Consider the following 15,018-nt stretch of genomic DNA (forward strand, 5'->3'; position numbering starts at 1 on the left):
ATCCAAAAGAGAAGAATCCACTTATTAGTCCTTGATCTACTATCACACCCCCAAACCGAATTAGCGGAAACATTCGGGGGTGGAGGACGTCATGTACAGTATCATAACAATGCATAATAGTAAAACAAGCAACAACATCCACTGCATTAATATAATAGTTAAGAACAAGTGTGTTCCTTTGTAAAGTTTAAATGACACCAAAAATGTACAATCAAAAATAAAAACAAGTCGTGTATCCACTCCGTCCTTCAAAAGCTGCATGAGTGTACTTGTCTTACTGGTTCCCTGAGAATAAAAGTTATTTTGAAAGAGAGTATCAGCATAAAATGCTGGTGAGTTCATAAGTATTTAGTGTCATTGATGTCGTAAAATGTATGTTGAAAATGTTCTCGTTATAAGTTTGTAGTAAAAGTTTGTAAGTGTTTACTTGTGGTAAAATGTTCGTAAACTGTTTGTACAATGTTTGTATCTTCTTATAAAATCCCATATTTTCTACTAAACTTCAGTCTTCTACCAAGACCCAATGTTCGGTTTGTTTGTTTGTAAGAGTATATATTTTCCAAGCCGGGCTATCGTTATCAAATCATAGTTTGTACATTATCGTTTTTATGAGAAAACGTTTCAAGATAAATGTATTAGGGAAAATTTTATAGTACTGTAGTTTTGTATGTGGAAACTACCGTAATACTAATTACCTTAAAGCCAATGAATTATAAGGTAAGATGAGATTAGTAACCATATTGATTGACGACTGTAGAACACGACGATGAAAGACGTCGAAATAAATGTGACATTTGTCACCCCTAAGCTTGGTTGGCAAGGGATTGTAGCTAACAATCAAGGTGTGGGATAGTTTGTCCCATATATATCTATACACACAATGCCCGCTCTCCCTCTAGGAGACTCTGGTTACAAACATGACAACGGTGAAATCTGCATCATGTAGAAGTAATCTCATATTCTAATAGTTATGTTGGGGTATGTTCCTTCTGTTTACTTGTAAATGTATATGTATATGTTCTCTTCTCTATACTAGTATATGTATATATTCTATTCTCTGTACTTGTATATGTATATGTTCTTGTTTGTTCCTCGTAATATTAAGTTATGTTTGTTTCTTATCATAGTATATCCTTGTAATAGTAAGTAGTGATCTCCTAAACTATACCCATTATAGTTTACTTGGACTGTTGTTTGTATGATTTAACATGTTTGCATACCTTTTGTACTCCAAAGGCATGGGACTGAAGTAAAAACCCTGATATCTAAACACATATACATAATATATAACTAAGATTTCCACGACCTTCGGACAAATAACAGGGTACTCTAAGTGCACAACCAAACAAGGGACAAGAAATAAGGTGAGCTATCAGTCCTAAGTCCTTCAAATCTTACTTATATAATTATATCTGTATAGACATGAATTTAACAATGATATAAATTAAAAAGAGTTTGATAAAGAATTTAGTAATTAAAAGGGTTTGTAAAATATGTTTGGAAAATAGTTGTTTTGTAATACAGTTTGAAAAGTATGAAACTCTATTTGATTGACAGTTATTAATCACGTGTGATTGATATAATAATTAAGGGGTATGAACTCACCGGTAGTGTGTAACTCGAATGAAAGATCGATATAAGATTGTTGGGTGTCAATTGGAGTCTTGAGCATAAACGAATCCTATAAACCATATAATGACACACACACACATACAGACACACACACACACACATATATATATATATATATGTATATATATATATGTATATATACAATTAATTCTTATAATAACTAATTATTTAATTGGAACTACCTTAGGGACTAGTAAACACTTATATTGAAGTGTTACACCCATATATGACTGTATATGAGGGGTGTATGGTCAAAATACACCCTATTTGTGTGTGTGCGGCCTCAGTGGGTGTGCGGCCGCACACTTACTAAGAAATGTGCCAAAACGTATTTTAAGGCTTTAGGACTCATCCAGGAAGGTTTCTTACTTCATGCTTTAGCTTTATATGGAGTTCATTGCCATTTTTGGACCTAAAAATGGTGTGTGCGGCCACACACACTTGATGAAGATGATAAAACCGTGTTTTTCAAGTATATCATCAAGTGTTCTTGGCATATAACAAGTTATGATAAGTGTATAAACGTTATAGAGGCTTGAAAAGGGTGATTAAGGTCCAAAACTTAGTGTGTTCTTGGTGATTTTGAAGATTTAACACCAAAAAGGTGTTTTCATGGATCAAAGCAAAGGGGAAGGCTAGTTAAGGTTAACTAATAGCAAATCAAAGGATGAATCACTTACTTGTTTGAAGATTGAAGTGAAAAGTTGGATGATACTTGAGAGGATTTTGAGTTCCAAAGAAGTGGAAAAGTGTTCAAAAGTTAAAAAGTGTTGAATATATAGGTAGGATTCTGTGGCTGGGAGTGTGCGGCTGGGCGGGGTGTGTGGCCGTACACTCTAGTGTGTGGCCGCACACTCCATATCTTGGAGTGTTTGGCCCAAGTTTTCTTGATATGCATCGAGTTATCCCATTTCTAGACTCCTACCTTGATTGTACTAGGTTTAGAACACTCAAATAGACCCCAAAATAGTGCTAAAAGATAGCAAAAAGATTCTAACTTTGATAGATTTGAATAACTGTACAAGGTAGAAATTTCAGGTTGTTACATCATCCCCCCCCCCCCCCCCCCCCCCACAGTTAGAGAGAATTTTGTCCCGAAATTAGAGTTTAAGCAAGTACGTTATTACAAATAACTTAAGCAAAAAGATGAGGATGTTTCAATTTCATTTGGTCCTCGTGCTCCCAAGTGAATTCAGGTCCTCGCTTAGCGTTCCAACGAACGTTCACTATCGGGATACGACTTTGCTTCGTTCGTTTGACCTTTCGGTCCATGATCTCAACCAGTTCTTCCACGAAGTTAAGGATCTCGTTGATCTCGATCTCGTCGAGTGGGATTACAAGAGTCTCGTCGGATAGAAACTTTTTCAAGTTCGAGACATGGAAGGTAGAATGTACATTACTGAGTTCGTGGGGTAGATTAAGTTTGTAAGTTATAGGGCCGATTCTAGGGAGAATCTTGAAAGGCCCTATGTACCTTGGGTTGAGCTTTCCATGCTTTCCGAAGCGTATCAAACCCTTCTAGGGTGAGACTTTTAAAAGAACGCGATCTCCCACCTGGAATTCCAAAGGTTTTCTTCGTTTGTCCGCGTAGCTTTTCTGTCAATCCCTAGAGGCTTTCAATCGTTCACGAATCTGAACGATTTTCTCTTGCGTTTCCCGAATGATCTCCAGACCCGTGAGAGTGCTGTCAGGAACTCGTCCTTTAGCCAACTATGTGTCACCCACCTCAGCCCAACACAGAGGGGATTTGCACTTCTGTCCATAGAGGGCTTCAAATGGAGCAGCCTTTATGCTTGTGTGATAACTGTTGTTTTAGGAAAACTTGACAAGGGGTAAGTGAGTATCACATGCCTTCCCAAAGTCGATCACATAGGCTCGCAACATATCCTCCAAGGTTTGGATCGTTCTCTCACTCTATTCCTCAGTCTGTGGATGGTAGGCTGTACTCATGTCCAACCTTCTTCCAAGGGAACTTTGTAGTGACTGTCAGAACCTCGAAGTGAATCTACTATCTCTATTAGAGATAATAGATATAGGAACACCATGAAGTTGTACGATCTCCCTTATATAGGTTCTTGTAAGCTTCTCCATCCTGTTAGTTTCTTTGATGGGCAAGAAATGTGCGGACTTGGTCAATCTATCGACGATGACCCAAATGGTATTAAGTCCACCCGTTGTCTTGGGAAACTTGGTTATGAAATCCATAGTGATCTGCTACCACTCCCATTCTGGTATCTCTGGTTGCTGTAGTAAACCTGACGGTTTATAGTATTCGACCTTGACCTTGGCGTAAGTAAAGCATTTACTCACGAAGGTAGCAATTTCTGCTTTCATGCTAAGCCACCAGTATAACTTTTTAAGATCCAAATACATCTTATCTGAACCTGGGTGGATGGAATATTGAGTGTTGTGCGCTTCAGTCATGACCAAATCTCTGAAGCCACCGTGTTTCGGTGTCCAGATTCGGTTCATGAGATAATAAGCTCTGTCACCCTTGAATTCCAAATTTCTATCCATTCCTCACGGGGATTCACCCGCCTCGAGCTGATCCTCCTTAATCTGTGTGACAACCCGAAGTTCGTTCCATTATTTGTAACCCTTTTTCGTTAATATATTCGTCGTTTTCGATTTCATTTCCGTTACGTCATTAAATTAAGTCATAATTGTGGGACTTCTATTATGAATTAATGAGTGTCTAAACATGTTTAGACACTCATATTAACACTTCATTTTAGTAATCGGAAACATTGTAGAATCGACCATATCAGGTTACGGTAACTTAATCGGGTGCGACCAAAAGCATCGTATAACATCGGTATCGGGTAGAATTCCACCATGTCCAAAACTTGGAAACTATTTAAAGTGGTTTAAGCTTCCATTTTAAGCTTTTTTTCTCTCTCTCTGACTCCTCTCTCTCTCTAACCTTTCTCCTCAAACCAAAGAATTAGGTCTAAAAACATCAATTTAAGGCTCAAATTCATCAAGGTAACTTCCCTAACTCATGGATTAGCATCTTAGACCTTCAAATCCGAGTTCAAACAATCATTTAGGACCATTTTCATGTGTTTACAGCCCTAGATCATGCTTGGGCTGTAAACACATATATGAGGGGTTTTTGAGCCTTTAAACCCTTCCAAATCAACCTTGGGACTTAGATATGACTTAATGGCTTACCAATTCGGACTTAGAACACCTTAAACATCTTTTTTGAGGAGTAAACATGAGTTTACTGCCCAAGAACATGCTTGGGCCGTAAATTCACCTTCATGGAGAGTAAAATCATATTCGAGTGTTTAAATGCCACTTAAACACACCGATGGCCTTGGAATAAATTCTAGAACCAACCACAATCGATTTAGGGGCCTTAAACTTGATGAAAACCACCCCTTGGCGTGTTCACGGCCGTAAACCCCCCTAGAAAGGGTTCTTGGGCCGTAAACTCATAAACCCAAGTCAACTGATGCCCAAACTTCACCCCTTGGCTTGTAAAATGACTTGGAATCACATGTGATTGAATTAGGACCACCAAAACACTTTTTGAATGGACACACAAGAGTTTACGGCTGTAAACACATAGTTTACTGCCCTAAACTCCCCTAATGGTCCTTAAAATGTTTAAAATACTTTCCAATGCCTTAAAGCCAAACCTAAATTTAACCCCCATGTGTTTCAAGGCCATTTAGCATCCAAAAACACCACTCATGAGTTCACAGGAGTGAACTCATGCGGGTGTGGTTTTTAGGGTCGTCAAATCCCTAAGGAGTTTACTCTTGAAGAGAAAACTCATTTTCCAAAGCCATATACGTCCGTAGATGTCACCCAGGTCACTCCAAACACTTGATTTGAAGTGTTTTCGCGTCTTGGAGTGTATAATCATGTCTAATTAGTAATTTAAAGTCTAATTAGATACATTTGTATACCATTTCGTATTACATAGGAACCTCGCACGTTATCAAGCCCCGAACCGACACATAGCATCCAAACCGACACATTTTCTCGTCTGGTGAGTTCATACCCCTACCCTTTTTCAATGTTTTTCACTGTTTTCAGGGGGGAATACAAGCAAAGTAATAGTAATACTTGTACTCAAAACATGTTTTATATGTGTTGTGTTTCATTTTACATATGCTTTTAACACTAACAGTCGTAACAAACAACCGTTCGAACCTACATAATACATTATCATATTATTTGTGAAAAACAGTATAAATTGTTGTATTTATATTTTCACAAATGTTTTCCCACATTATAACAGTTAAAAGCATAACATTTGAACTTAGAACATTGTTTTGTCCTCGGTAACACTCCACAGAGATACGCGAATGGAGGATAGTCATTTGATCTTTCAGTATTATTACTAGTAATTTTATTATTCCTATAAATTGGAGACACGTCCTCAAAGAACACTCCACAGAGATACGCGAGTGGAGGACCGCCCCCGTAACCAGAATCTCTTAGATAGGGAGCGTGAATTGAGTGTATAGATCTATACGGGGCAGACTACCCCACACTTGGCTGCTAGCTACAGCCGAACCGAAAGGTTCAAGGGTGACGAAAGTCATAAGGTGATGTGGACTACATATTGCCATATCTAGTCTATTGTATGGTTATAGAACTCGCAATTTGGATAACAGAGATTTACTTTTTAGTAGTAATGGGTTTAGTAACTAGTTTACTTGGTATTTATTAGTTTTATAAACGTGTTAAAACTAATAAATTTTCAGTGTACATCTTTTACATTACATCTCGGGTTGGTGAACTAACACATACTTTACAAGGATAACCAGGTTTTCAGTATACATCTTTCACATTAGGATAATATGGGATTTTCCTGGGATAATAGTTGAACATAACTAGAACCGTGTAACATAACAGATAACTAAACTTTACATATAAGAAAATATGGGATTTTCTTGGGTCGTAACATTTTTAGAAACCAAAAGGAAACTCGTACATTTTCAGAAAACAAAACAGCTTATGAACTCACCATCTTTATGCTGATTTTCAAACTGCTTGTATTCTCAGGTCCACATTAGACAGGTACCCGACGATCCTTTTGGCGAAGACGGAGTACGTTGAAGACACGTCTTACTTTTGTTCATATATATATATATGTATGTATGTATGTGTATATATATATATATATATATATATATATATACACATATGTATCACACTTGTACAACTTTACTTTTGAACAACTGTAAATTTTCATATGTAATGTAATGGTTGTTTACTTTGCTTACTATGTGCATTAGATTTGATACACAACGTGGAGTTCGCCCCAGAAATGTTTCCGCCTTGGTTTTCGGGGTGTGACAGATTGGTATCAGAGCCCTTGTTTATAGTGAATGAAGTATACCAAACCTTACATGGTATAAAACTATATACACTTAGGGGCCTAAGTGCTCTGAACTAAAAGTATACTTCAAAATATAAGTATTTTCAAAAGTATACAAGTATACCTAACCGACGAGATCCGTAACTACAAGTAGAAGAAAACAAAAGTAAATGGGTGTTGTATGTTGCGGTTAAACCTGGGCAGTTATGTAGTCGTGTCTAGGATTAATATAGCCTTGCTAACTATATTCATTTGAGATACGGCCAACATGTGCTTGGGAGTGACTGTGGTGTTCAGCATGCCTAAAACTTACCCTAATACCCCAAACATCGAACCATGGTCGTAGTGAATCATGAAATACTATGGGAGTATTTCTCGAGCCAATCCTTTGTAGAAATTCACATTCAATCATTGTTCCTTGATCATTCCTTTAGCGATAATTTATCTGTTTTGATAACTCTTTCCTGCTTTCTCGCTTATTCGGAATATATATCTATTATATCTCTCTATTCAATTCGGAGGACTTATCATCCTCTCTTTCTTGATCTTATTAGATAAACATGCCTCCAAGAAAGAGACCCAGCTCAAAGACCAACAACCCTTCGCCACCACCTTCTCCTCAAATTGACCTTGTAACGCTTCAAACAACTATTACTACTGCAGTGACAGCCGCCATGTCACAAATGAACCCTGGTAGTTCATGTGGTGGTCCCCAACCCTAAAACTTAGAATATAGCCAAGGACACCGAAAAGGGGGTTCTTATAAAGATTTCATGAGTGCAAAGCCCACATCCTTTGATGGCAGTGGAGGTGTCATTTCCCTCACTCGATGGTTCGAGAAAATCAAATCCATCTTTGAAATATGTGCTTGTTCGGAGTCCGATAAAGTAAAGTTCACAGCCTGTACCTTCATCGACAAAGCCCTGACTTGGTGGAACGGCCGAGTCAAATCCCTGACCCTACCTGTAGCCAATGCTATGGGTTGAGAAGCCATGAAAGAACTCCTTCTAGCTGAGTACTGCCCTCGGGGCGAAATACAGAAGTTAGAGCACGAGCTCTGGAACCTGAAGATGAAGGGTTCCGATATTGCAGCATACACCTCGAGGTTTGATGACCTGGCACTACTCTGTTCAGGAATGGTTACCCCGGAGAGTAATAAAATAGAGAGATTTATTTGGGGGCTGACTCAACCGACCAAAGGAAATGTCTTATCTGCAAGGCCGGATACATATGATAGTGCCAAAAGTTTAGCCCAGATCCTGATTGACCACAGTGATGAAATTGAGGGAACAACCGCCACCCCTGAACCGACCAAGACTAGTGGTGAGAAGAGGAAGTTATGGAAGAAGAAGAAGAAGGGCCAACCTTCTCAAGGATCTTCAAAGAAACAGCAGACAGTAGCAGTCCATGCTACTACCCCCATTGATGCTGCTTCTGTTGTGGGATCTACAGCTCAAACTCCGATTAGTAGGTATGCTGGTAACCTCCCCCAGTGTGAAAAGTGCAAATACCACCATAACCCCGGCCCCTGCCGTGAATTTTCATGCACCAACTGTGGCAAAAAGGGGCACATTGTCCGATTTTCCAAGGCACCAGCCCAATCTGCAAATCAATCTTCTGGAGCAGGTGTTGGTCAAGCCTACTATAATTGTGGAGAAGTTGGGCATTGTAAGAGGAACTGCCCCAAGAAGGCGACAACTGATAATATCGGGAGAGTCCTAGCCATGGGACGGGAGGAGGCAGTTGTTGGATTAGTGTCTAAGTCCATAACTATTTTGGTATGTACTTGACCCGATGGTGCATGGTCCTTTTGGGTTGCCTTCACCAAAGCAACTTGATAGGATGAATTATGGAGAGTAAGGATTAAATATGATTTATTAATATATTATGGGAATAATATATTAAAGGAGAAATCATATTGTTTAATTAATATTAGTCAATAATTAATTGGTAATTAGTTTTGTGACTAAAAGAGATTAATTAAACTTAAGGGACTGGAATTGTAATTATAAGATAATTATAATTTGGGCCATGGATTGCCTTGTATCAAGGGTTGGACGAATTCTATGGGGAAGCCCATAAGGAAATCGTCCAAGGGCTTGATTAAAAGGAGTCTATGGGTTGCTTAGGGCTTAAGCATCCAAATTAGGGTTTCCTTGTTAGATAACCCTAATAGCCCAACTATATAAAGACCCCTTAAGGCTCAAAAACGTGGCTAAGCTTCTTGTAAGGGTTTACACACGTTTTTGGCAGCCTCCAACCTCTCTCCTCTTCATCCTATTGCTTATGGTGTTTGTGAGCCATTAGAGGAGTGACACTTGTGACTCTAAGCATTCCAAAGTCAATACAAGGAGATTTGGGATTGTTATTGCTACATAACAATCAAGGTAACACTATAAACTTATTCTCATGTTAATATGATTATATGTATGCTAGAATTAGGGTTTATAGTCTTGGATTCAAAGCATGTACAATAGAGAAACCTAGATGCAAGCATTAGGGTTTGTATGAGCACATAGGATGTCTTATGACCAAAACCCAACAGTGGTATCAGAGCCTAGCTTGGTTTCAATTGTATTGATGCATTGTATAACTGAAAATTTCGATTTTTTGGATTGTGGAGACTGGACTCGCCGAGTCCATGGCTGAACTCGCCGAGTCCATGCCTGACTCGACGAGTCAACTCGTCAGACAGGCGGATTTTTGGGATTTTTACCTATTATGACTTAGGATAATTACCATAATTGTTTAAACTTAATAAAATTCGAATTTTATTAATCCTTTTTGATTATCCTTGTCAAAATAAAAGATTTTGGTCATCTAATTAGATAATTGTTACCTTATTTGATACATGTGAAGTTATGGAAATTATTTGATCATTATCTTGCAAGAATTTGAACTAGATCTAATTAGATAACCACCAATTATAGTTAATTGCCTTATTTGAATTATGTGATCTAGAATATTCTTGACAAAATGAATAGTTTCAAATTAATCCCTTTAGGTTTTATAGTTTAAATTTGAACCCCAAAAGTTTTGTTGTTTTGAAATTTAAATAGTTAAAACCCTAATGTTTTGAAAAAGGTTTCAAAACTTGCCCTCAAGTTTTGGAATTTAAAAGTTGATTAAAAGTTTAATTAGAAATGTTAAATTCTAAAACTCTAGTAATGTTTTGAAAAGTTCAAATCACACCCTTATGGTTTTATTAATTAATTAAGGAGTAGAATTAAAAGAGGTTTAATAAATCCATAAAAGTTTAGGTTAACTATTTAATAGAATTAAAGGTGTAATTGTTAAAGTTAACCACACAATATTTTAAAAGTTATAAAATACACCCTATACTGTATATAACATTAAAAGTCTAACATTATATATATGTATAACTAAAAGTCAGTCTTACCGTTAGTAGGCCTCATTCACGAAGCTGGTCTATAAGGGGTGTTTAAGGAAATTGCCTATAAAATGGCGATTGAATGGGTATCCACTCTTACCCACCGCACTCTTGACTAGTGGAGGGTCGTTAGCCGAATGGGTAGGATAGGACGAAACCTTCCATTATAAGTATAATGAAATACAAAGTAACTAAATGTTTTTCAAATTCCCAATCTTAGTTACTTAGGCAAAAGTGAATTGATGCAATTCCATGAAATTACACTTTGTGCCCTTGCGAAGACGTTAGTGGAGCGTGTGTGGTTTACCGGCACACTAAATGGTTCTGAGCAAAGGTAGCAAAGGGTGACTCAATGTTTGTCATAGTTCGGTGGAGCGTGTGTGGTTTACCGGCACAACGAATAGGTGATTGTAACATGTGAGGGCACCATGTAGTTTGCATGGTTATTCACACCCGCTTTGTGATCCTCGGCATCCCAGTCACAAACTAGAGGGGCATATCGAGATTTAAACATGCCATTGAAATGTTCAATGAATCTCAAAGGATCTAGGAGTTTTCATAGATTTAAAACTTAAATTTCTTTTTCGTTTTTCATGGTGGAAATTAGTGAATCGTCATTTACTTACCTTCAAATGTTCTGCAATTTGGGTTACGGCATCCCTCTCCCGAGTTGTAGGATATTGTGTTGGGTCCTAGCCTTGGAATTTCATTTGGGTGATTTACCAAGGACTCAATCAATCAACTAACTTGAATTCGTTTTTCTCCCGATGTCAAAGTTCGACAACTATGGTCTTCTCAATCCCGTGGAACAAGCATTCCACATGAAGATGATATTCCACGATTCGATCGAGGAACAAGAAATCATGCTTCACTTCCTCCTCCTCCTCCAATTATTCTCCCTAACCCACAAGATTGTAAAATTGAAAGGTTCAATATCACTCAAGCCCTTTTGGCAAGTGAACATAAAGAGGGCAAGTCGATGTGTGCACACGTCTTAGGGATGAAGTCACACATTGATAGATTAAGAATGATGGGATCCGTTGTCGGTGAAGCAATGGCTGTTGATTGGGTTCTTCAGTCACTTCCTAACTCGTATAGTGAGTTCGTAAGAGAGTACTATATGATGAACCACGACGTGACACTTATAGATCTCACCTACATGCTTATTGCTGCTGAATCAACAATGGTTTAGCGCAATAGAAAAGCAAAGTTGATTAGTGAATCTGCCTTCAAGACCTCTATGGATATAGACAATGGCAATGATCTAAAAGTTTGATCATAAGAAAAAGGCAATGTCTGAAGTAGTTCCATGTGTTGTTCCAAAAGAGTCAATTTGCTTTTATTGCCAAGAGACGGGGCATTGGAGACGAAGTTGCCCTATTTACCTAAGAGATCTAAGAGATGGGAGAGTCAAAGGTATGACTACGCTTTAGGTAAGAATCCACTATCTAACTCCATTAAGTTCCTATTCATTGATTCTTAATACATGATGTGATAAGATTACATTTGAATGTTTTGAAGGATCGGTGAAAAGAAAGGAAGCTTGATAAGAGAGCAAGATGAATCTAATCACAAGAGATGGATCTTGATCGCATGGACTTGGAGATTGGATTTTGAGCTTAGATAGTTATGATAGAGTTGTTAGAAATTTTTTTTTTCATAGTTTTCCATAGATTTTGCATTGTAAGGACAAATGTTCTTCCGCTGCTTTTATAAATAAAATAAATTTTGTTTGACTTATTTATTTTGTTTACTTCCTTGCAATGAAATCGTTATGTGAAAATTGATGTTTGCAGATTTCTACAACGAATGGATGTGATTCTTAGTTATGTTATTTATGGAAATGTCAAGAATTTACCAAATAGGGAGAGTTTCTCATCGCCCAAGTTTCAATTGGACAGAAACTTGGAATCATGCAATGTGGATGCACGATGAATGAGAAATTTCGTATTTGGAAATTGGACTAATTCATTGACAAAGTGTCAAGTGAAGGACTAGGAGATCGAGTACACAAAGTTGTGTGTTGATCAAGTTCACCATAAGAGTAACAAAGATATTCGTCATGATTTACTAAAGGCTTAGTAAATATGATTACACTTACAAGATTAAGTGTAATTCTGAATTGATTAAAGAGTTTAGATCAATAGTAGAACGAATAAGAAGAATCACGTAGGCAGAAAGATAAAAGTTTCTCCATTCTAAGAAGAAGGGAGAGTAACTTTTATGCTTTATAATGTATCTTAATGATTAAGAACCATATCTCTATTGATCCTCTAAGTGAATCTTAGTACAATTGTATGTCTAAGAAGAGGAATCAAAGATTGAAGAAATGGTCAAATCAAGAAGTCAATCATACTTCGTTTCAATAACAAGTCTTAAAGTTAAGATTGTGACATGTGAGTGAAAAGTATTAAAGGTTTATAACATTCGTCAAATGTGGAAAGTTGTGATGTCTTGGATAAGACAAAAGACCAACTAGGACCAATTTGTGAAGAGTTTTGATAAAAACTACACTAACTCTTGAATATTTGTTTGTCAAGAAATGTTTATTGACAAAAGAATCTTATATGTCAAGGAGTCAGTGGGAGTCTTAATGGTCTTGAAAGGGTTCAAGAACAAATCAAATAAACCTTATTGTAAGGACAAATGTTCTTCCGCTGCTTTTATAAATAAAATAAATTTTGTTTGACTTATTTATTTTGTTTACTTCCTTGCAATGAAATCGTTATGTGAAAATTGATGTTTGCAGATTTCTACAACGAATGGATGTGATTCTTAGTTATGTTATTTATGGAAATGTCAAGAATTTACCAAATAGGGAGAGTTTCTCATCGCCCAAGTTTCAATTGGACAGAAACTTGGAATCATGCAATGTGGATGCACGATGAATGAGAAATTTCGTATTTGGAAATTGGACTAATTCATTGACAAAGTGTCAAGTGAAGGACTAGGAGATCGAGTACACAAAGTTGTGTGTTGATCAAGTTCACCATAAGAGTAACAAAGATATTCGTCATGATTTACTAAAGGCTTAGTAAATATGATTACACTTACAAGATTAAGTGTAATTCTGAATTGATTAAAGAGTTTAGATCAATAGTAGAATGAATAAGAAGAATCACGTAGGCAGAAAGATAAAAGTTTCTCCATTCTAAGAAGAAGGGAGAGTATCTTTTATGCTTTATAATGTATCTTAATGATTAAGAACCATATCTCTATTGATCCTCTAAGTGAATCTTAGTACAATTGTATGTCTAAGAAGAGGAATCAAAGATTGAAGAAATGGTCAAATCAAGATGTTAATCATACTTCGTTTCAATAACAAGTCTTAAAGTTAAGATTGTGACATGTGAGTGAAAAGTATTAAAGGTTTATAACATTCGTCAAATGTGGAAAGTTGTGATGTCTTGGATAAGACAAAAGACCAACTAGGACCAATTTGTGAAGAGTTTTGTTAAAGACTACACTAACTCTTGAATATTTGTTTGTCAAGAAATGTTTATTGACAAAAGAATCTTATATGTCAAGGAGTCAGTAGGAGTCTTAATGGTCTTGAAAGGGTTCAAGAACAAATCAAATAAACCTTATTGATCATCACTAGCACACGAGTTGAGGTTTACAACCTATCGTGAATACATTATTTTGTTTCTGTGCCAATCCAATCGAGTTAATTATACATGTGAGTCCTATGAGTTCTTATTTGAATGCATAAAAGGAAAGGACCTTGATCAATGGAAAGTACATTGATAGGAAAAGGTGAGCTACTTAACTACTTGGAAGACGTGGTGGGCAGCTGTGCTACCATAAGGCAAGAAATCAAGATTAAGAAAGTTCGATCCATATGAGTTTGAATTTGTCGTAAACTTTGGTTTTTAACAAATTCACATGGATAGGAACACATACACCGTTTAAATCTAAGTGTCATAAGATTTCCTCCTTCATGAAAATGATTGTGAGAAAATGCTTTCACTAAGAAAGATTTTAAAAGATAGTGATTGTAAAATTGCATTCTCGAATTCGATCATGGTTACGGCATCCCTTTCCATAATTTGAATTGTGAGGTTTAGCAATTTGTCTTAATTGTTAAGACACACATATGAACTATCCAAGGCAAAAGTGTATAAGTTCAAGAAGTCTTGATAAAAGATTATCAAAGCACTAAGTATTAGAAACATGAACTTAAGAAATTCAATAAGTATTGTTTTTCTGAAAGTTAAGATGTTTATAAATACATGTCGAAGCTAGTGGGAGCATAAGTGCTATGTTTTATAATAATCATCATGATAGTGGGAGCATAAATGTTATGATTGTATGATTATTAAGGCACGTATTGCATAGTTGGCAATATTAATTATAGAAAACAAGAGTCATACTTTGCAAAGTTGTAAGAGTTGAAAGGTTGTTTTGCTATAATTAAGGGAGAGAATATTATGCTTCATTTCAAATCTAAAGGATTAGGTTGTGGAATGTTAATAAATTTAGTCAAGGGTACATAGTGTGTTCTTAAAGTTTCGATTATGATTACGGCATTCCTCTTCACAATTCGAATTTTGAGAACATAGCAAATAAAACATTTTGCATCGTGTCCCATACGCTTCGAGTATAGGATCGATTGCAAATGATTTAATGTTTGACCATTCTAAAATTTTCCAAA

The sequence above is a fragment of the Lactuca saligna genome, chromosome 5 (assembly GCF_052625555.1).
Source record: "Lactuca saligna cultivar CGN05327 chromosome 5, ASM5262555v1, whole genome shotgun sequence".
Lineage (NCBI taxonomy): Eukaryota > Viridiplantae > Streptophyta > Magnoliopsida > Asterales > Asteraceae > Lactuca > Lactuca saligna.